Source organism: Calidris pugnax, unplaced genomic scaffold (genome assembly GCF_001431845.1).
Source record: "Calidris pugnax isolate Ruff unplaced genomic scaffold, ASM143184v1 scaffold21, whole genome shotgun sequence".
In the NCBI taxonomy this organism is placed as follows: Eukaryota; Metazoa; Chordata; class Aves; order Charadriiformes; family Scolopacidae; genus Calidris; species Calidris pugnax.
Window position 1 is genome coordinate 253,911 of NW_015090770.1, and position 21,984 is coordinate 275,894.

At 36.6% G+C, this 21,984-nt stretch overlaps 1 protein-coding gene across 1 annotated transcript in view; it reads left to right on the forward strand.

The window, feature by feature from the left end:
• DPP10 (dipeptidyl-peptidase 10 (inactive)) overlaps window positions 1-21,984 on the forward strand; it is a 304,701-nt gene that overhangs the window by 126,262 nt on the left and 156,455 nt on the right. The window lies entirely within an intron of this gene.

Genomic DNA, 21,984 nt, shown 5'->3' on the forward strand with positions numbered 1-21,984 from the left:
TGAGGAGAGCATCAGTACTTGCAAACTTTATCCTTGCAAAGGATAAGAAGTGAGCATATAGATGGGAAACCATTCTTAACACAAATGTCATTTCAAATCTTTCTGTGCTCTTCCTCATTATCGTGGGGCTGTACTTGGAAATACTGAGTGTTCAGTTCTCATGTTCTGTCAGCTCAAAGAAATATTCCATCATTCGTGGTGACTGTCTATCTAATGTACAGATACCAACTTTACTTTTCTGTGTTCGTGGCCATTTTCATATAGCTCAGGCTATGTCTGAAAAGCTTGGTCATTTTTCATTCTTCCTTGTTCATGCTCAAAAACAGGTAATAATCACTTCTGGTAGTGGAATTAAGTGATGTACTTTCAGACACCACAGCTGGAAAGTCCAGGGAAAGAGCCCAGCGTACTGTGCAGCCTGCATTTCTGAGAATGCATTATTTCTAAAAACAAAATGCATGAATTATTTACCTAGAAATATTAAACTGGCTTGAGAACACTGCTGGAAATAGAGGGAAATCTGGGCCTTGTGAATCATTCATGAAGCTTTATTTAACACAGACTTCTTTTTGTTTTCACAGACCAGTGAATAGTATTTTATAACTTCTAGGGTGTTTCTGTGTGTTTCATTCTACTCATAAATAAGTGGGGGTTTGTCAGTGTCTTCTAAGAAAGTCCTGATCAGTAAAATTATAATTTATGTTGACTCCTGAGTACCTGTTTGCTTTTTCCCCAAGTAAGGAGGTATGGAAGGAGGCAAAGTGGTGTGGTGAAGGCAGAGGAGGTGTGTGATCATTTCTGTTTGATCATATATTTTTGTCCCATTTTTGTGAATGTTGGGAGCTGTGGCACCCCAGTAACTTAACCCATGGTTAGTATGGTCTTTAGCTACTTCTGAGATTTGCTCAGCAGCTCCTGCAAGTAGGCCATTGTCTTCTCTGCTTCCTTATCACAATTCTAAAATAATATTGCTATTTCTATATAAGGATTTTATTAAGTAGCCCATTAAAGTCTCTCTCTCATCTCCTTCAGTAGCAGTGAAAAGTTATTTGTGTCATCAGCCTTTCCTTTATCAGGCCATTCTGGAGGCTGTTCCAAACAGGGATGAGGACTGCACACTTGGGACAATAAAGTTAACAGTAGTGATAATTTCTTTTCTTGTAAATTACATGTGCTGGGTAGCATAAATACTTTCTTAGAATATCTTGTTTTAGTGATGAAGCTTTATCCATGTCTCTAAATGAGAACAAAAAGAATCTTTCCATTAGTTTATGCACAATCCAGATTAAACTTTTAGAGCCATGTTCACACCACAACTGTTATTTGTATATAGATACTAGAACCATTGACATGAAATATGTTTCAGGCCAGTCCTCCATCATTATTACAAAAAAAAGAGCAGACCAAACAACCTTGAAGTTCACTACTGGTTACTTATTTATCAGGAGATTTTATTAAAAATGCTGCTTAATGTGACCAGAAATTTGTTTTCATACGTGTGAATATTTATACTGTGAACATTTGGAGATGCATCGACTACTGCTGATTTCGTAAAGTTCAAATGTGAGCTTCTAATAACCTACTTGGGACTTTTAAATATTTAATAATTTCAAAGTCTGAAAGTTATATTGATGTAAGAATAAAAGGAAAAATAATGAGTTGCTTTGGAACCCCAATGCAAACGTTTGGTGCTTGATGTGGTATCACTGGGGGCAGTGGGGCTTTTCCTCATAAATCAGTGCTCCGTTCAGGAATGCTGTTTGTTCAGATATGTGCCAGCAGGTATTAAGACTTTGGCTTTCCTTACTAAGAGATGCAAGCGAGGGCTCGTGGGACTGAATTAAAGCCCACTGAAGTCTCTGGAAGTACTTCTGAAGGCTGTGCTTTGGCCTCATGACTTCCAGAGATACCATCAATGCCTGGTTTTATGTATGTGAGCCTATGAGGTCTACTAGCTGGGATAATGTGCTTTCTCGTAATATATGACTGCCATTATGAATCAAAATAAGATGCAGTTTCATTTACATGAATAGTGGCCCTTTTGTTATGCTCCTCTGAAGGAAATATGGTAATATAACGAAAAAAAGAAGGAATCATAACTGGATTTTAGGAAAAAGAAAATATACGCTAGAAATATCAAAACCTCTCAATTTTCAGTAACATTCCTCCTCTTCTCCCTGACCAAAGAAGTGTTATGACTGCTGTTTACCATGAGAAGCAGAGCTAGTATAGATCACAATGACATCCTGAGTCTTGCTTGTGGGCCTATGGTATATATGAAGACAAAACACACTGAAAAAAACTCTTGAATTGATTTAAAGGCAGTCTAATTTCAGAACAGCTCATCCTACGGAAGATGCACGGTCCAGCAGATAAGATTACACGGTATTTCTTTACATTGCATTTTCTTACAAAAGCTCTGGTGGTAAGATAGATTCTCAGGAAGATTGCTCTTTTCAAGTATAGATTTAATAAAAAGCATGCAATAACCAACATCTCTTTGTGGTAATCAGGTGATTTACCTCTTTGTAGCACAGGTCTGATAGTATTTGTACTTAATCTGACTTCTTGGTGCTGGAAATTACACTTTTGTAAGGAAAATTTTAGCTAATGAATAAGTTAGATTTTTCTGCCAGGTGGGTTTCCTCTGCTTTGTGGCCAAGATTTTTCCACCACATGTAAGGACAAGCCAATCAATTTGGTTTATCTTTATGAGGAAGAGGGGAGTGGAAAAAGTGATCTGCACTGCCTGCATCCCAGGAAGAGAATGGAGAAAAAATCTAACCAGTTATTAATTTCTTCTCAGATAGCCTTAATTTTTTCTACTCCTGTGAGAACCCTGGATGGTATTGAGAAAAGAGTTGCTCTTCGTTTTCTGCTGCTTACATGATTGTTCTTCCTTGGGCTTGTCTAGGGAAATGTCACCAAAGCACCAGGTTTTAAATCATCCAAATTAAAACAGGAGTGTATTAACCTATATAACCTTCTCTAATAGAAATGTGTATTTATATAATACCATACACATTTATAGTGCCTATAGAAATGTACTGGGTTTTATCTGAAAGCTAATATTAGACTTCATCATAGCTTTTTGTTTAGTGCATCTTCAGAAAAGCATATGCATTGAATTTTAAAATCTAACCAGTTATTAATTTATTCTCAGATAGTCTTAATTTTTTCTACTCCTGTGAGAACCCTGGATGGTATTGAGAAAAGAGTTGCTCTTCGTTTTCTGCTGCTTACATGATTGTTCTTCCTTGGGCTTGTCTAGGGAAATGTCACCAAAGCACCAGGTTTTAAATCATCCAAATTAAAACAGGAGTGTATTAACCTATATAACCCTCTCTAATAGAAATGTGTATATATATAATACCATACACATTTATAGTGCCTATAGAAATGTACTGGGTTTTATCTGAAAGCTAATATTAGACTTCATCATAGCTTTTTGTTTAGTGCATCTTCAGAAAAGCATATGCATTGAATTTTTGCATACACTGTATGTATGTTGTTGCCATCTCTATGAATTAATTTTCTTCCTGAATAAAATTGAGAAAATTTGGGTGACTAGTATGATGGCTCCAGCACCCTTATGGCTGAGCCTCTCTGGAAATCCTTTCTGCTTCTACTTTCACAGGATAATTAATTCAAGGCATACTAGCAGTTCTCAGTTCTTTTTCAAGAGATGTGTGCAAAACACACATCGATATTAAAGCACGATTTGACTGTTGGTGCTGAAATGACTGTGTTTTGTCCTTTCTGATGTTGCTACGAGGGTTGCTCATTTTCAGCTGAAAAACTGACTGCGGTGAATGAATGTTTTACTATAGCAACTGAACAAAGGACAGACAGAAGGATGTGTGTGTGTGTGTATGTAAAATGCTGATTGTGGATCAGTTCAAAGATCAGTATCTTCCTCAAATGGGAAACTTTATTTGAGGTAAATTGGGCCTTTTGTTATTTTGTCACAAATGTAAAGATCTGATTCACAAAGGGTTTTAGGAACAATTCATGCAGCAGGAAAGGAGACAGTTCCTTTATATCTTGTAGTTTTTGGGATATTTGTTAGAGATACGGTAAACATCTTTTAAATCTTTCCAGATCAGTAAGTCTGAAAAGTTAGAACCAACCCACTCAAAGATTAAGAGAGGGACAGATTATCTGTAAGGTCAGTTGTATTCTATTTCCTACAATAAAGCCACTGCAGTTGACAGTGAGGTTATTTGAACCTGAATTTCATGCTTATTGGGTGACTGTTCTACTTGTTATGTCACAAGACATAGTATTAAAACATTTCCAGCCGAAGCAAACAGCTTGAACCCTTTATTTTCAAAAAGCTAATTTAAGTGATTTTTTTTTCCTCTTTCCTGTCTGCAAAATACTTATTCTCCTAATGATCAAACTCTGAATACAGTTCACCCAGTTCCCAGGTACCTCTATGACTTCTGCCATTGAGATAACTTTTCTTCTCTTTTGAATGACAAAGTAATCCTTTGGGAAAATTGATGAAGTCTTCTACCTCTGTAAATTTATGATACAACACATTATTTTTTTATTATTTTTATTTTTTCCACTGTGTTGCTGATTACCATTGTACTACTTGTGCGGCTTTTATATACTTCTGTCTTCAACTTCTCAATCAATGCTGATAGAAATTCAAGGTGCAGGAATCTTCAGTCATCACTACCTGTCTAGGGAAAAGTCAGGTATCTCCTCTATCTCTATAAAAATATCAATAAAAATAGGGCATCATTAAAATAAAAACAGGAGTTTAAAGTACATTATAATGGCACTGTTTCTGTTATACTCAGTGCTAAGATAGCTGTTTTTCAGAACTGGGGAAGAAACGATAGCGAAGTATCTGCTATATATGTCATAAAAGATATTCCTTCCCATTAAAAGAAATATTACAGGCTAGCATGTGAATGATATGGAAATTACAGTATACAATCTGCAGAGAGTAAAACTCAATTCTGTGTATCACTGGAAGGTTTCAGATAATGTCCTCAGCATTTCAAAATGCCAAAGCTGAGTTACAAGCTGTAAGCACTTATTTTGTCTCTCTTGGACTACCACTGTTACCTGCAAGGGTTGTTGACACAGGTACTTAGTAAAGCTGGATGTAGTATTTTGTTTCAAGCAAGTTTAATCTCAGTGCCCTGTGTCTTTTACTTACATAATTGTAGTCTGTGCTGCTACTTTACATCAATACTGGGGTAATCTGTTCTAAGAAATACTATGCACGGTTAAGAACTAAACACCAAGTGATAAAGACATGTATTAAACCTCTCCAAATGGCATTATTTAATGGGAAGTTTGCCTGGTGATATCATCCACCATATTAAGTTGATTAGTATGTATCTTTAAATGACAAAAATATAATGGAGCTAATACATGTATCACTGTATAAAGTGCTGCACATAGAAAATAATGAGATTCAAGTCATTGTAAGATTACAAAAAGCCAGTGATGAAAGTCACACAATTGATGTGTTATTGCTTCTGCAGGAAAGGCACGTTTTTGTTTCCTAGCCGTAGCAGCACAGAAGTCACCATACTTCCCTTCCAGTCACTTGCCACCATAATTCTATCAAATAAACTGTTACACGATTCAAGAGAGAACATTGCTCCCCCACCATTTATTTATACTCCACGTACAAATGCTGTCCTCATGCAGCCACCCACTATAATGTGTTTATGACTAAGTCCTTGATTCTGCATGCAGACTGCAGCACCTTCATCTTTGCTGAAGGTTTGCTGGGATCTGTTCCAGGATCACTCCTGACAAATGTCTAGGGGAGCCACTCAGATTATCTTTTTGCATTTATTGAAAAGTATTGGTATGAGAAAGGAAAGGTTTGTCAGTTCATTTTGTCTCCTTTAGATTTGAAGAGACTGTGAAATGTTTGCCTGTAAGTAAGTATTTGCTTTTGAAATTGAACTAACTGACTTTTTACTTTAGTGCCTTCTATTTCCTGTTTATGAATTTCCTGTAACACTCAAACATTGCCTGCAGGGATCGTCCATGACCAGCAATAACTCTTAGTGTTGACTGGATGCAAAATTTAACTGTTTAAGTGTTTGAATGTGTATGTCTCTCTGTGTTACAAGAATCACCAGTTGGTGAACTGAAAGAGTCTCTTATGTCTTCTGTGATGAGAGAAAAAATCTTTCTCGTGTTAGTTGTTTCCTGTGAGGAGAAAAGGTCACCGGTGACCTTAGCAACGAAATATATGCAACAATTTTGCCATGTTGTGTATTGAGCGAGTAAACATTAAACTTTTATTTTTTTATCTGGATTATAACTGTCCATTCTCGTTCTATCGCAGGCAATGCTAGTTATCTTCTGCAGCATGGTTCCCAAATCTTTTCCAGTCTGATTATAAGTTACAGAGTTCATCTATTGCTTCTGTAGAAGATGCTGCCCACCAAGATGGAGTACATTTGGAGATGCATTTCATGCAATGAATCTCCTTCAGTGTAGGGGCATCTCATTCTTTTCTTCTTCTATTTTACGGTTGTAGAACATGATACAACAACTGATTCTGTACTTGCAATATGGAATTTCTCACAACTGGGTTTTGCACATGATTGTAATTTGTTTCCTTCTAGCTATAAACTTTTTAGAGAAAAACTTACACAAGTTCTTCCTTTATTACTATATCTGGTTTATATCTGATTAAAATTTTTCCTTATCAGTTCCTGGTCATCATTAATAAGTTCATATGATCTTCTCTAAACAAAATTGAATCTATGAATACCTTCGTAGAGTTAATGAGGCACTGGGGTATAGAAACAGACACACCTTTTATTACTGTTAAACACAATCCTCTAAGGTACTCTCTGCTTTGCATATATGTGTCTTCTTACTTACTCATGCCTTTTTAGAAGAATCTCTGGCTTTTTGATACTATTGTTTTATTAATATCATGATGTATAAGGGGTCAGGCTAGGTGACTTTGACAGTCCCTTTGGTGTCAGTGTCTCTGGTCTCTGACTGTATGTCTTGCTCTGGAATTGTTTTTAGGTAACTGACTCGATAAAGTGTTGCTTTTCCAGTTTTCAGTTTAGCTGGAAAAAGTTGGATGTAAATGGAATGAAACCTCGTGGAAAAAAAAAAAAAAAGACAGAAAAAAGTGTTCCAGGAGTTAAACTAATAGTAAATGCTTTAACTTTCTGCTTGGTGAAACCTAGCGCTATGGGAAGGCCCATCTCATATGGAAAAAATGTCTGCAGAAGAAAAACCAGAAAAGTGTTTTCTTATGCTTTCTTCTAGACTTGACAACAATTTATCCCATCCAATGCAATGCAGAATTCCTTTTCTAGTGCCCCTTTCCTGGGAAGGAATGACTGTGTTCCTCCCTTGGCTATCTGAGCTCAAGTATTTTGCATATATCAGTTCAATCTTTATTACAGTATATTACCAATGTAAAGATGCAGAGGCATAAATAAACCTATCATAATAACTGAATTAGAAATATTGGCCATCTTATTTGCTGTCCAAATGAGAAATATGACTTGTTTTAATCCTCCTGGCCACCAGAATTTTTACTACCCTCTAATGAAGATGTCTGACTGCACTTCCATCTCTGTCAATGACACTATGGGCAATCATAAAATAAAGTACTATGTAGAGAGCTCTGTTTCTGTGCCCAAGCTGTTGAGGGATTTTGTTTCTAACTCAAAGCTGGGAAGGGCACTTTTATAGCTGAGTTCACTCTGTGTGACAGGCATAATACTCTGGATATGAGTACAGTGTAGGTGATGTAGAAAGTACTGCCTTTCTTGTGTTGGGGTTTACTCTCAGTGCTTTTCTTCTATGGTTTATCAGTCAGAAAGTGCCCCAATGTATTCAGCTTTTAAGTTTTTTAACATTTCCTCTAAACCCACATATTAGTGAAATGATTCATTTAACATTTAAAAAGAATCATTAAAGTATAATTAGAAAAGAAAAACCTATTTAAAGGAAAAAAAAAAATCACTCTTTTTCCACTTTTTGATACATGTTGTTTATTATAGTGTTTAATTACATATTATTTTGGTCAACATCTCTAGTGCACAAATAAATCCATCTCAATTCATGGTCTGGATTAAGTGACCAGTGCTGTTGCAGGGGAGTGCAGCTTCAGAATCTGGTCTGAGAGATGAGCCCTTCATGGACTCATGTGCCTGGGCCACTGCGACTGCTGTCCTTCTCCTTCCCTGTGACACCACGCTCCAGCCTCTGCTCCACCAGCCATCTCAGAGGCTGCTTGATCTCATAAGGCTTCATGCTGCCCTGGCTTCTTTTGCATGAAAATAATGATTTTTAGTAGGAATTATATTTTAAAATTTCTACTTAGAAAAGAATAATTAACTTCATGTTTATATTACATGAACTGTATTTTTTTAAATGACCTACATATGAAGTTGTGGAATTGATATTATTTTCTTGGTATGTGACGTATATTCACAATATTTTATGATGTGATTGATGTTAATTGGACGTATTGAATAGTTAAGTGTATGGGTACTATTTTATCAGGCAGATAGTGAAAGAACTTCACAACAGGGTGTCATCTTAAAGAGGATGAGTATTACCTTACCTCTTCTACAAGGATACAGGAAATCCTGGTGTGGTCTAGACAATGTAGCTAATATTTTCCATTCCATAATTATTTGTAGGGCCTTTTTATTGAATTTATAATGGTGTATGTTAATTATCTGATCAAATATAATATTGTAAAAAAAATACTGTACAGTGTTAGATGCCACATCACTTTAACATGTAACTATATTAGGATGTTCTAGCATTGTACTGTTTATCCCAACCTCAGGTATATGTATAACCAGCTGTATTTTACAAGGCAAAAATAAATGGGATAGGATTTCAGGTACTAATTAGAAGTAGTAACAAGAAACACAGGACTTGGAAATACCTCCGTGCTGAAGGATTTCAAAAGCTTTTTATCTTAAAAAGATAGCATGTTAAAAAGATGAAATGCAGGTTATTTGTTACATTACCCTTTTTTTCCACTGTCTTGTGGTATTTCAGAAGGGTGTTTAATTGGCTGTAAGACTGCAGAAGCATGGGTGATAGCTTTTTTGCCTTCTTTTTTCATAGCTAGAAATAAAATTATTTTCCGTAGGTAGTCCTGTAATGGTTGCTTACTTACTTAAAATACCAAATATATTTTTCTTTGCAGGATCTGGTGTGTACTCCCAATATTTTTCCTAGAGGTAGGAAGAACAGTGATTAAGTCCTGCAGTGAGAGCCAGAGCCAAGCTGTGCCAAACTTCGGCAGTGATGAGTTTCAAACATTTTGAAAGTTACAGTTTTCTCCCACCTGCTTTCTTTGCTGTAGGGAATTAGTAACCTGCTCTTGCCAAGAGCTAGCTGCTTTTTTTTTTTTTTTAAGTGAGAATTAAAGCACTTCTCTCCTGTCATCTCTCCCAAACCAGGTTTGCCAAGGGGAGCTGGGAAGTTTTCTTCCTCTGCCCTTCTGCTGAGTAAGAAAAGTGAAAATTCTTTCTCAGAGTCATTGATATCTGGCCAAGGATTCTTGGCCCAAACTTGGAACAAGAGATCCATCCTCCAAAACAGTAGCTGTTTTCTTCCAAGGGAGTAGTTTCTTCCTTGGAAACTCCATTTGTGGGTTCATTTCTTGGAGGAAAAAAGTGTAATACCTCTGTTGTTGTGGCAGGGCTACGCCTTTAAAGCTGATCCAATGCCTTTTTTGTCTAAGGTGAAAATAAGTGTTACAGTAACAGTAATGTTGTCACTCTTTATTGGTTCTGAGATTCAGGAAAAATGCCACTGAAGAAAAAGGAATGTTTGCACTCTGTGAAGATGGAGTATGTGTGAGTTTGTATGGGGCATAGAAATTTATATGGGCATCTTAATTAAATTAATAGAAATTGAGTAATTGGTCTTTAGATAAGTATTTAGAATAGGTTTAGGTCTGAAAACCAAGAGATGAAGGGACTGAAATGGTTATGCTAAGACCTTGAATGGCAAAGTGCTGAAACAACAGTGTAGGGCCAGTCCCCACAGGTCTGTTTGGAGTATGCTGGATAAGTTTAGGTACAGATTTGTATTTTTACCCTAATAGTGAGTTGTTTCAGTGACAGAAACTGGATTCAGACAGCAGAAGTGGTGGATTCTGCATGAAAGTGTTTAAAGCAAGGCTGTGTATTTTTTATAAAAGAAAACCCAACAGGAAATGATAGTCCTGGTGCTGGAATTCCAGGTAAAAATCCTGTAATCTGTGCTCTGAAAGAATTAAAGGCATCAGGCCATAATGGGCCCTTTTGGCCCTGAAAGCTTCTGTGTGTAATGAATGCAGTTTATTCTATTTGCATCAGTTCTGACTGTCCAGCCTTTATATAGTTGGAATATATAATTTGGAAGACAAAATCCATTTCATGCATTGCAGATGAATATGTGGGACTGCTAAATAGTTTCCCTGCAGTGACTTAAATTTGTACCCGTAAACTAGAATAAAGTTTGTGTTTAGAACTACTAAAAGCGATCTGCATTTAGAAAAAAATTGGCACAATGTTCTGATTTGGTGTATGAGGGGTTTTGTTTAATTCCACAGAAAATGAAAATAATAGAACAAAATCTGTTTGACAAATTCAGCATCAGAAAAATGTTTAATAAAGGTGATAAAAATGAATAAATGTAAATGAATTTAAGATCTCTCATTTAACAAGGTATTTATTATTCTTCCAAAGCAAAATATTTAGGTTTGGAAAAATGGATGTTCTGCCAAATGCACAGTTACACCAGAAGAAATTTCATTCCTGTTAATGTTTCTGGATCAGCCCTTCTTACACACCCTGTGATATATCCTTAGTAATGGAGTAGAGGAGAAAAAAACAAAGGTGTTTCTGTTCAGGGTTTCCTCATCACAAAATGATGCTTATTCTGCGTCCATTTATTTTAATAGTTATAGATTATGAGCACTGGATATATATTTTTCACCTTTCATCATCTATCTTATTCAGTCCTTCCAGCTATTTTCCTGGGTTTTTTTGGGTGCAAAAAAAAAAAAAAAAGCCTCCAAACAGGTGTGTTAAGCTTTTAATAGAATAATTTCTAGGTGACTAAAGAAGTTACTGGGCAAGTACAGATCGACTAAGGAAGTTAGCATTTTGATTGACACTTTTATTTAGGGAAAAATAGAAACTAATAAAATCAATAACAATGTTAATCTGAAAGGGGAGCATAAATGAAAGGTGAATTTCTTGAATTATCTGATCAGAAGCAGGTAAGTAGCATAATTCCCTGGAATAATCAGTAGAATAAATTTGGAACTGTAATTTAAATATTTATTCTTTGAAATTAATGTATGACTAAAGTATGAAGAAGCGTTCTATTGTTTCACTTGCATATCACACCTGGAGCAGATCTGTGCTCTTCCTTTTGTGGGTAACTTGCAGTCAAATTACCACCAGATGTTCATGCTGTTAAAGAACAATTGTTGGCTTGCCAAGAGTGCCAAGTGTTCAACCTTTCCATGATTTTCTTCTTGTAATATTGCCATTCAGCTACATTTTATTTTAAATTAATTGCATAGATGAGCTGCACAAAGTGTCCCTAACTAACATCTTACCTTTGTAATTTTGAAGTAAAGCAAAGCACAGGAAGATAATGTTAAGTTAGAAACTTAATAGCTTGTGTCTCTTTCCCTTTGGAACTAAGACTCATCTTTGAGCCAAATAGAATTTGTTGGTGAGTGCTCCAGAATACAATCAGAATCCTTTCCAGGCCACTATGAGGGACCTGTTTTAATGAGAAGGGTTTGTATGTGTTTGAGCTTTAGGTCTGAGTTTTCTATTTGCATCCTGAGGATAAGACTGCTTCCTAGGTCATTTCATTCTTCAGACCCGCTTCCTACTTTTTTGGGAGTAAAAAGCTTGCACTGAGGGTGCCATTTGGGACAGGACCCTCTGGATCACGATAAGCGCTGTCCTGGTGATCCTACACAGTCACTGGCACTGCCTAATTCCCCACGCTTCAGCAGACCAGTGGCATGACATGCACAGACTAGACAATGATATCCAAAAATGAATGCCAGTGTTTTCAAATGTTGGTGCCAAATTTTTGTTTCCAAATCTATGTTGTTTAGAGACCTACACACTCACCATTTAATTTTCATATTAGCTAGCATGGATATTTCACAAGATCGCCGATAGTATCGTCGGTAATGAATACATATCAAAACAAGACCTCTAAAGTGCTTTCGTTTCGTAAGTTAAATTTTGATACACAGGATTTAATAGTTCTGGGCAAAAATTTTAATGGTATATGTGACTTTTGAATGTCTAATTTTTATACAAAATCCAGATGACTGATGGGAGAAATAATTTAATGCAGACTGGTATTTTACGTTCATAAAAAGATGCAAATAAAATCACAAGACAGTGCCTTGATGTGATTTGTGTATTATTGGTTGCATGATAATTCTCAAGAGCTAATGATCTTCACTTAATCAACATGTTTTTCTCGTAAATCAGAATGAGATACATGCTATTTTGGAAAAGACAGGTTAAATAATTAAGTGTGAACAGAAAATTGCCTATCTTTGTTTATTTTTATAATAACTTAGAATGTTTTGTTTATCCTTTGGTAGTATAAAATAAAAAACTCAAGCCCTGTCAATTGTGTAGTTCTGTGACATTTAGCTGCACCTGCTAAATTGTGAGTCCACTGCACTGTGAAGCAAAACTCTCATTAACTCCAGTAGAGTCAGGATTTAACAAAGATGTCTCAATTCTAGCAAAGCTGTTGGATTCAGTGCAGTGAAATTGAAGCACATGGTAACTGTCTCACTGGAAAGGGCTGAGAGCAAATGCATTAGAGGCTTACTGAATTTTTTGTATCTATTGCCATAATGATGAATATTTATTATAAGAAACATTTCTGTTGCACACAGATACTCTGTTGCTATTCAGCACCATATTTTTAAATTTAATTTAATTTTCAGTGGCAGCAAAATGATGGCTATGAAATATGCCTTATTGTTATCTATGTCAGAATTTCAGAGTAGATTTAAATTACATATCTGAGATCACAAACTTTTACCTTTTGCTACTCAATACTTAGCAGACACTCTCACAAAGTAATAGAAAATAGAGGGGATTGGTTTTCAGAGATAATTAGCATTCCCTTCTACTACATGTTCCCCATCTCAAATGGTGTACATTATCACCATCCAGTTGATGATGATACAGCTATTTCTAGAGGTAGAGGCTCAGACTTTGAGCTGTGGAGATACCTTGTTCACACTTAGCCAAAATAGCAGCTGTGTTAACAAGCAGTTACACCAAGCAGCAGTGTGTTTGTGGCACTGGAGGGGACTTGCATTCACATCTGCAGAGCCTTGAGAAAGAGACTGTGTGTGCATAAATGAACCATCTCTATTTCTGTTATTTACATTTTTTTTTCATATTAGTAAATAAATTTAAAGCATTTTTGGCTGTTGGATGTTTTCCTTGCTTTGATGAGGACTGAAGATCCGGTACCATCTGTGAAATGGGGATGCACTCTGTGGTGTACTAGTGATGGAAAAGGCAGTAGAGAGCCATTCAAATTAGTCTGGATGGAATTAAATATTTTCCTGGTTGTTGAATATTATGACACACTCCAAAAGATAATCAGCATTATTTTCAGCCTTAGATTATTCTCTCCCTGTATTGACTATGGGCCAAGGTTCAGGACAGTCAACCCATTCATTACAGAGGAGAGTTTGCTTGTGTTATGGCTAATTAGGTAATTTGTGTGTGTGTGTGATGCAGTCTTATAATAGCAATGCCAGGTGTGGTAGATTTAGTGATTGTTGTTTTCATTACAGTAGAATGGTTATTCTGGAGAAGAGAATTGTCATTAAAAATAAAGGAAAATGGAGCACTGAATGGCAATGTAATTTGCCACCATCATACTCTGCAAATTGGTATTTAAAGGGATTAATAGGCATTTTTGCTTTTGGGACATAATATATTGCCTTCTGATTTCATTGACTGAAGTTGGAGAGTTATGATAGGTTGGTGGAAGTTGGTTCCATCTTGAATGAAATATAGTATAAGATCTGAGTAAAGCTAATTTGATACATGCGTTTGTTTTGCCTTTCAAGTGCCTGTGAATACTTATTTTCCAAAGAAATATCTGCAAGTTTCTTCAGTAGCAAATAACATGACTCTACATTACCCTTGCTCTCTTTGGGGTTAGATATTGCACTGCATAATCACATGCTCTGTATCCTCTATTTTGGTTACAATTTCTTGAAGATGAAGTTTACTACAGCCTGTACTGGATTTAGCACAATTTCCGTGTGCAAGAGAAATTAGCTGGAGAGTGGTAAATAATAAACACCAGCACTGTCAGTGTAAACCTGGAAATCCTAAACTATGACCTCGTTTGCCTTTGATGTCCTCTGCTGGGGTTGCCAGATTCTCAAGGGCTACATTCTGCAGCTTGTGAAGGACAGTCCTGAGGCCACTCCAGTATTATTCTTGCAAACTTTTCACTGAAGCCAACAGCCTGAGCATGATGGAAGCATTGAGCCATCAGTTGTGGTTGGATCAGCTCACTGAGATACCTTCATGTGGACAAAAGGGGGTGAGCAAACTGCAGCCCTACGGCTCCTCCAGAGACCGGTCTTTCGCTGTGATATGTACATAACCATTGACTTTTATTTTTCTCACTTGTTGGGCTTGTCTGTGAAGTGCCAGTCACTGCTAAAGCAACACAGAACTAGAAACATTCATGAGCTCTTGGGAGTGTTTGAGAAGCACAGAAAGTTCACGTTTCTATTGTAGGTGGAAATTTGCAGTTTTATTTGTGATTTTTAATTTTATAGGAGTAGAGAAGCACATAATTTTTTCTTCCTTGACATCGCTATATCTTATCTGAAGTGCAGCCTTGCCAGTTCTGTGTGAAATCCGGCCTGGGCCACGCTGCCCACTCCAAAGCAGAGCTGTCTGTGTTTGTCTGGCTTGTCTTCTTGGCAGTCTCAGCAGAAAGGTCAACTCCCGAGGCTGTCAGAGAAGTGCTGCTGTATTGAGATACCTTATTATCTCTCTGGGGAAGAGGCTGGGATAGGATTTGTGACTGAGACTGACAATTTGTTCCCTAATTGTCTTGATAGTCCAGGGACGTGTACGCTAATTGGGGAACAGCTGGGTGAGTCCATTGCCAAGCTGGCTTAGAAATGGTTCTCGGTGCAGCTCAAGAGAGCAACCAGAGATTATATTTTACTCCTGACCGAAAATGTTTCCATGTAGTTTGGAAAGCTGAGCAGTTTTATGGGAAATTTAGGAAAAGGTGGAATGTTCTATGCTGGCAAAATTACATCTACACAAAATGTCTGATGTTTCACCATCATTGCCCAATGTGGGGTGAGGAAACCAAAGTGCTGGTATAACTTTCCCTAGTCTTACTCTTTACATTTTTTATACCTTAAATACAGTACATTTTCTGATTTGAAATCCCTATTTTTTTTTTTTTTTTTTTTAAGAGAGAAACTAATACCTTAAGTACAGTACATTTTCTGATTTGAAGTCCCTATTTATTTTTTTTTTAAGAGAGAAATGCTAAATAACAGTGTAGGTGCCAGAAAGTATCTGGCAATAATAATCTGGTGACCCTCACTGGAGTTGCAGGCACACGAGCAATGATGTAGCCTATTAGGAAGGCGCCCTGCTCTGTCTGCTGTGAATACTGCCCCTTCCCCTCCTCTTGGTGTTGATTTACTATTAATTGCATTTCAAACAAATTGGAATGGACTAATAGACTCAAGTCTATTATCCTAGCTTTTAACACCATGAAATCATGTTTAGTGCTTTGCTCTAGGGGGGAAATGAATATCCCTAACATTTTCCTCCCAATAATGACAGAAATACTGATGGAGGTTTCTGCATTAAAAAAAGTGGAATGGGGACAGTGCTGAGAAGGAATGGAAAAATAGTCAAATCTCATGCTTTAGTCCATCAACTGATTGCTCTTTGGGTTAGATAACTGCTTCCCATTTATGCTAGTACACATTTAGATCTTTGCATTTTCATTTGTTTTTATTCCTTTGCTTTGTAGTGCTTTGTCCAGTTGTGTTCTAATGTGAAGGAGACTTTTATTACTTCTGATAGGAGATTAATTATGGCACAACTGCTCTTTCTTTCAACTTTTTATAATTGTTAGATAGCTCCTTAAATGATGCAAGTTAACATCTTGCTGTCACGTGGTGTGTTGACCATTTCAGAAAGCTGGAGCTCAGCTATAGCTGTGCTATTCTGAGCATACTCTTGAAATTGAGAAAATGAGACAGACCCTGCTGGGGCAGCCTGGATTTGGGAAGTCTGAGTGAGCAGGTCTGTGTAGAGACTGTACACCTCCCACAGCTCTGCAGTGAGTATTTCCTCACCTGCTTCAGTTCAAACTCAAGAATGCAAGTTTAACTGCACTGTATATTTCAGTATTGTATTTTGTTCTTGTAGACCAATCCCCCAGTGGATATTTTCAAGAGTTGTCTACTTCCTCTGCCCAGTCTGAATTGCTGTCATGGGGATATCAGCAGTTGTAATAACAAAGCAGGATCATTTGCAATTGCATAATAGGGAAAAAATCTGGGATTTTGTGAATTAATATTGACTGTTGAGAGAGTTGAAGATTTTCATATATTGATATACCAAAGCAATTGGGACCACTGAAAATTGGCAAGAGTTGAGCATGACTTGATATGATATCTGACAACAAGATCAGGAAAAGTGGAGAATACATTGATAAAGAAAGGAGATTTGAATTTATCTGGGCCAAACCAGAGTCACTTTTATTCTGGAGTTGAAGAAAGTAGGAGTATAGGTTTTTTGCAAACGCCTGCTCTCCCAGTTTGTGCTTGTTACCCCTCTCTGCACAAAAAGACAACATGCCATAAAGCATAATTAAAAAAAAAAAATCAAGGTTGTTTTTTATTAGGCTGATTAGTCCATTAATATCAGCATAACAGTTGAGATCTGCTGTCTTGGGCTCTTATCTTCATGTTATTATAGCTCTGTGTAATAAAGGAAAAGTCCACCTTCTCAGCAGAGCTAATTTGCTGGTCTCTGGCAGGATGCTATTGTGACTGTGCTGCTTCCACTTCTGTAGCTACTGTGCCATAAGATCTCCACCTGGTTTTTGGGTGGTTTATGTTGGGCATTAGAGGGGAAGTAGAAGACCCGTAGAAGTCAAAAAGTACAGGAATTACCCATGCCTACAACTTTGCATGCTATTTTGCATAGGGAATCTTCTATATAATGAAAGAATATCTAGAAGTGTCACAGTTTACATTATAAAACTAGCATAGAATAAATATTCTTTTGAAAGAACTACTGACAAGAGCCTAAACTTTTAGGAAAGCAGTGAAAATCTTGCTCAGATGACACGTGACTTATTTGGCATATTGAAATTTGGTCTGTGTCTGTAATGTCTTTGTAAATGATTATTTTATTTAATTAGAAAACACTTAATTAGACAAAGATTTGTCTAGCACCTCCTGTTCATTAAATCAGAAAGCATTCTCTATTTTAATTAGCATGACATTTTCTATAATCAATTTAATGAAATGCCATCTGCCGTTCTAATAATACTGTGTACAGGAAAGACTGATTGACATATGTGTTGACAGCAAGGTATCAACCTTCTCCTATGTTTGTATTTAAAAAAATGTAAAATATATGAAAAGGGGTACTCTGATTTCCTAATGCTTCTGTTTGTGCTGCAAAGCAGAATTGTATTTAAACAAAGCAAAACTTAGTAAGTATTTTCAATGGGAAAACAAACATTTATGATCTTCAGGTTAACACTATCAGTAATTTCAGAAGACTGCCCTGAGGCCTCCTTATTCTAGATATCGTGGAGCAGATTTTTGACATTGCTTGGATGTCTGTCCTTCTCTTTCCTTCACTTTCTAGATTCTACTTATGGTCTGGAGAATATTTACTAGATGGCCTTAATATCCAACATTTTCTATGCACAAAACTGCCTAAGTACTGACAGTGCTGCATCCCCAGGAAACTCCTCGGGCCCTGCCTTCAAGTGGGAGCCCCAGGGCTCCCCAGTTGTCCTACTTAATTAATATTAATTGTATCCTTGTGAAGTATGTTATAATGGATCTCTTTAAGTAAGTCTTGCTTTTCAAATTGGTGAAAAAACAGTTAATGTTCATCTGGGGAATACTAGTGAAAGAGAATAAAGAAACAGCTCAGTGGACTAACATCACACAACTGTTCTTTGAAATACTTAGATGATTTATTTGACAAATCAATTGCAGTCTAGATACCACTTCTCATAGCATTGCTTACAGATACAGCAATTTTGTGGAAAGATAATAGAGGCTGGCTCTAAACAATAGTAAGTGTCTGGAATATGGAGGCTTAGTCACAGTTCACTTTTGCTTTAAAGTATGTGGTAACTTGCCCTTTCAACTCTGTGTAACTTCAGTTACAGGACAAGCTGCTGAAGTTCAGTGACATGTGAAATAGGAGTTTATACTCATCAAATAAACCACCACAATTCAGTGTCCTACTTTCAGGAAGCAAATAATTAAAGGCCATATAGACCCTGGGCCAAATTCAGACGTTAGCACAATTCAGGGCTTGATTTTCAATGATGGTGATGTAATTCGGGATGGGAGTTAGTCCATTTGTTCCCCCAAATAATACATAATTTTTCATTAGAATTTAAAAGGGCCTGATTTTTTTTAGATAATGTGAATATATGGTGCCATGTGAAGGCAACTGGAACAGTAAATGCTGCAAATGAATTCTGTAGCATTTTGGATGCCGCACAGTGTTGTCAATTCAATAAATGAGAGTAAAGAAGTTATTGTAGAATTGATGGGGGTCAAGCTGCTTGTCAAATACTAAAAGTTTTGCATTGATTTCTTTGCATTTTATGATATTTTGCCTGTACTTTGGCATTCCCTGGAACAATGTATTTTAGGCCAAGCACAGTATAGAGCTGCATCTCCTGCAAATACCACATATTCTGATCCTGAGCAGAACTTTTACCACTGTTAAACCTAACACAGGAACAACAACCTTAGTAAAACTATTAATATGAAATGCTGCTTTCATTTAAAAAAAAAATACCTGAGATAATGATGATGCCATATTTGCATAATAGTTGCATCACTGAAGGCTATAATTATCATATTGATATATACATCCCCAAAGTATCATTTAAATTGTAGGGATTAATCATTTCAGTGAACATGATACGAACATTTACTTTTGAAAACATACAATAGCATAAGAATTTAGACATTTAGCCTCACAATGGTAAAAGAATTTATTGTTGGTTCTACAACTAATATCAATGTAATATTTACATTACTGACTAAGGTGAAATTATTACGCTGCAATAATCATGGATGAATTTTGGTTTTAAAATTTGTTTTCATGTAATATTTTACTTAATATTACATTCTTTGTGAAAGCCAGATAAGTTGTAGAGAACCTGTTCAGCAGCAGGTTCAGTCTACAGAGCTGCATGCCTACTAGGCAGCCTCCCTCAGAGTCAGGTTTGAAATAAGCTCAGAATCAAGATGGAATAAATTCTTCGCAAATATAGTTATCTATAATAATAGCTGAGTCTACCCTACCTTTTTCTGTCTGTCAGTCATCAGAGTGAGTGCTGAATCACCAAGTTTGTTTCCTCATTCTCAGAGTCACTAAGTTTGTCTTCCAACAAACCCAATTAGTTCAATTAAACTAGACACTACAGTTCTGATGAAAAACCTTAAATATGTAATACAGAGAACAGGCAAAATATTTATGGCGGTCTTTGTTGAAACCCCTGCAATCGAGTGAATCAATTTGGCAAGCTGTACCTGAACTGTCTCAGCAGGTAAACTAAACCACCAGCTGCAGGGTGAGGAGGGGAGAAAGAGCAATGGTCCTCTTTGTCTGCCTGGGAAAAATATCTGTTCTGAGATTTGTGGAATTTGCATGCTGTGCCTTTGAGCATCGTACCAGGCGTGCACCCATGTGGATTCTCTGAATGAGGCTGCAGCACTAACCAGCCCCAGTATCCCATCTGCAGCTGAGATCAATATTTGATAGTTTGTAGGAAAGTGGAGTAGAAGGCACAAACAGGAGACAAGTTATGCATCAGAAGAAAAAATAAATATCCCTTGATCCCACAGGCAGTCAACTAAAATACTCTAGGTTTGAGATTTTTTATTAAAATTGTCTGAGCACAGAGCTACAAACACGAGTTACATTGTGCAGACAAACCTGTATTCCCAAAGATTCATTGCAGAAGGGGATGAGAAAGTCAGTAGAGGGAGGTAAATCCACAGATTCCAGGCCAGAAGAGGTCTCAACAGTCATCCAAACTCAACCTTGTATATATTTACCCACATTCAGACTAAACTACTTCTTGACATAAGGATCTAAAGCATATCTTTAAGAAAAAAACATCCCACAGCTGTTGATTCTGTCATCTCCTTTGCTGAGCTCTTCCACACATCTCAATGTTCATACCTGTCATTAGCTTTTCCCTAACTACGTATGTATGACCCAGATGTCTCTGAACTTTCTTCTCAGGGCTGCTTTCAATCTGTTCTCTGTCCAGCCTGTATTTGATGCTATAAATCCTGTTGGCTAAATGTACGTGGCATGGGCATGTAGAAAAGTAGATAACTGAGAAGTAGTTACATTCTGACACTGGATTTGTGTAGTGTATTAGTCTCACCTATCGACCAAAAATGCGTTGTTCGAAGCACTGTTCAAGCAGGGGGACTGAACATGGCTTGTTGTTGGCAGGTGTTTGATGTCTTGGGGTTATACATGCCATTTCTCACATTATGGTTTACTCAACTGGGGACAGCTCTTTGTCCAGACAACTTTATTTTTTCTATAATATTGCTTAGCACTGTGGTACAACGTCATTGGGAATTTTCAGAGCTAGGGTACCTGAAAGAACACATGCAAAAAACCCTAAAACAAGTTGCAAAAACTTTAATGTTCTGTAGTAGCCAGTAACCTGAAACCACAATAACGTTCTGCAAAGTGTTACCTCTTTTTATTCAGAATGAATATTTAAAATATTTTTTCTTTATAAGAAGGTGCTATTAATTCCACACGTCACAATCTAATTCTTCATCTTCGACAGCAGCTCTGATAATCCTGTCCTAAACTCCACCAATCCCACCCCACTTCCCAGTCATGATCCTGAAATAGTTTAGTGAGCTCTTACAGTGAGCCGTCATTAATTTTACAGAACTTACCAGAGGACATTCAATAGTGCTGTATAGCTAGAGTTTCTGTGGAGTCAATTAAAATACAGATACGTTTTTCTGACTAAGTGAAGCATATTTTGTATGATAGCACAACCTTTTCCGCCAGTCACATTTACTTCCATCTTCATAAAATTCAGGGATCTGTAATGAACTTCTCAGACATTACTGAGGATTAGTAACATTCTTTTGTGTTTCCTTTAGATTTAATTCAGAACTTTCCGTATGCTTTCTACGTTCTTATAACAAAATATTTTTATTTTATTAAATATAAATTTCTTACATGGGTTTTAAATAACATGAAAGAATTAATAGACAATTTGTTCCATCTTATTAGAAATATTGGGAAACTTGGAACCAATTTTTTGTAAAATCAAGGTTTATGTATTTTTTATGTATTTCTTGGTAATTTTGCAGATATTGGTACAAAGAGATACAAAACCTTTTTCATAGGAGCCACTATTAATTTTGTATTTTTAAAAATTTTCTTTAGTTCAGATGTATTCGATTATTTTTCTTATGGAAACTTATAAATCAAGTAAGGGGTAGAAGGAAAAAAATACAGCAGTTCATCCCAATATTTTAAACGTTCTACAAAAGGACCTATTTAGCTTTAACCATCCTTTCCTAATGCTCAGCTGACATGATGATCTTGTATTCTGTGGCCCAGCACTAGTCATATAGTAAATGGACTGTCTTAAGATATAGTACTCAATCCAGCTACCAGA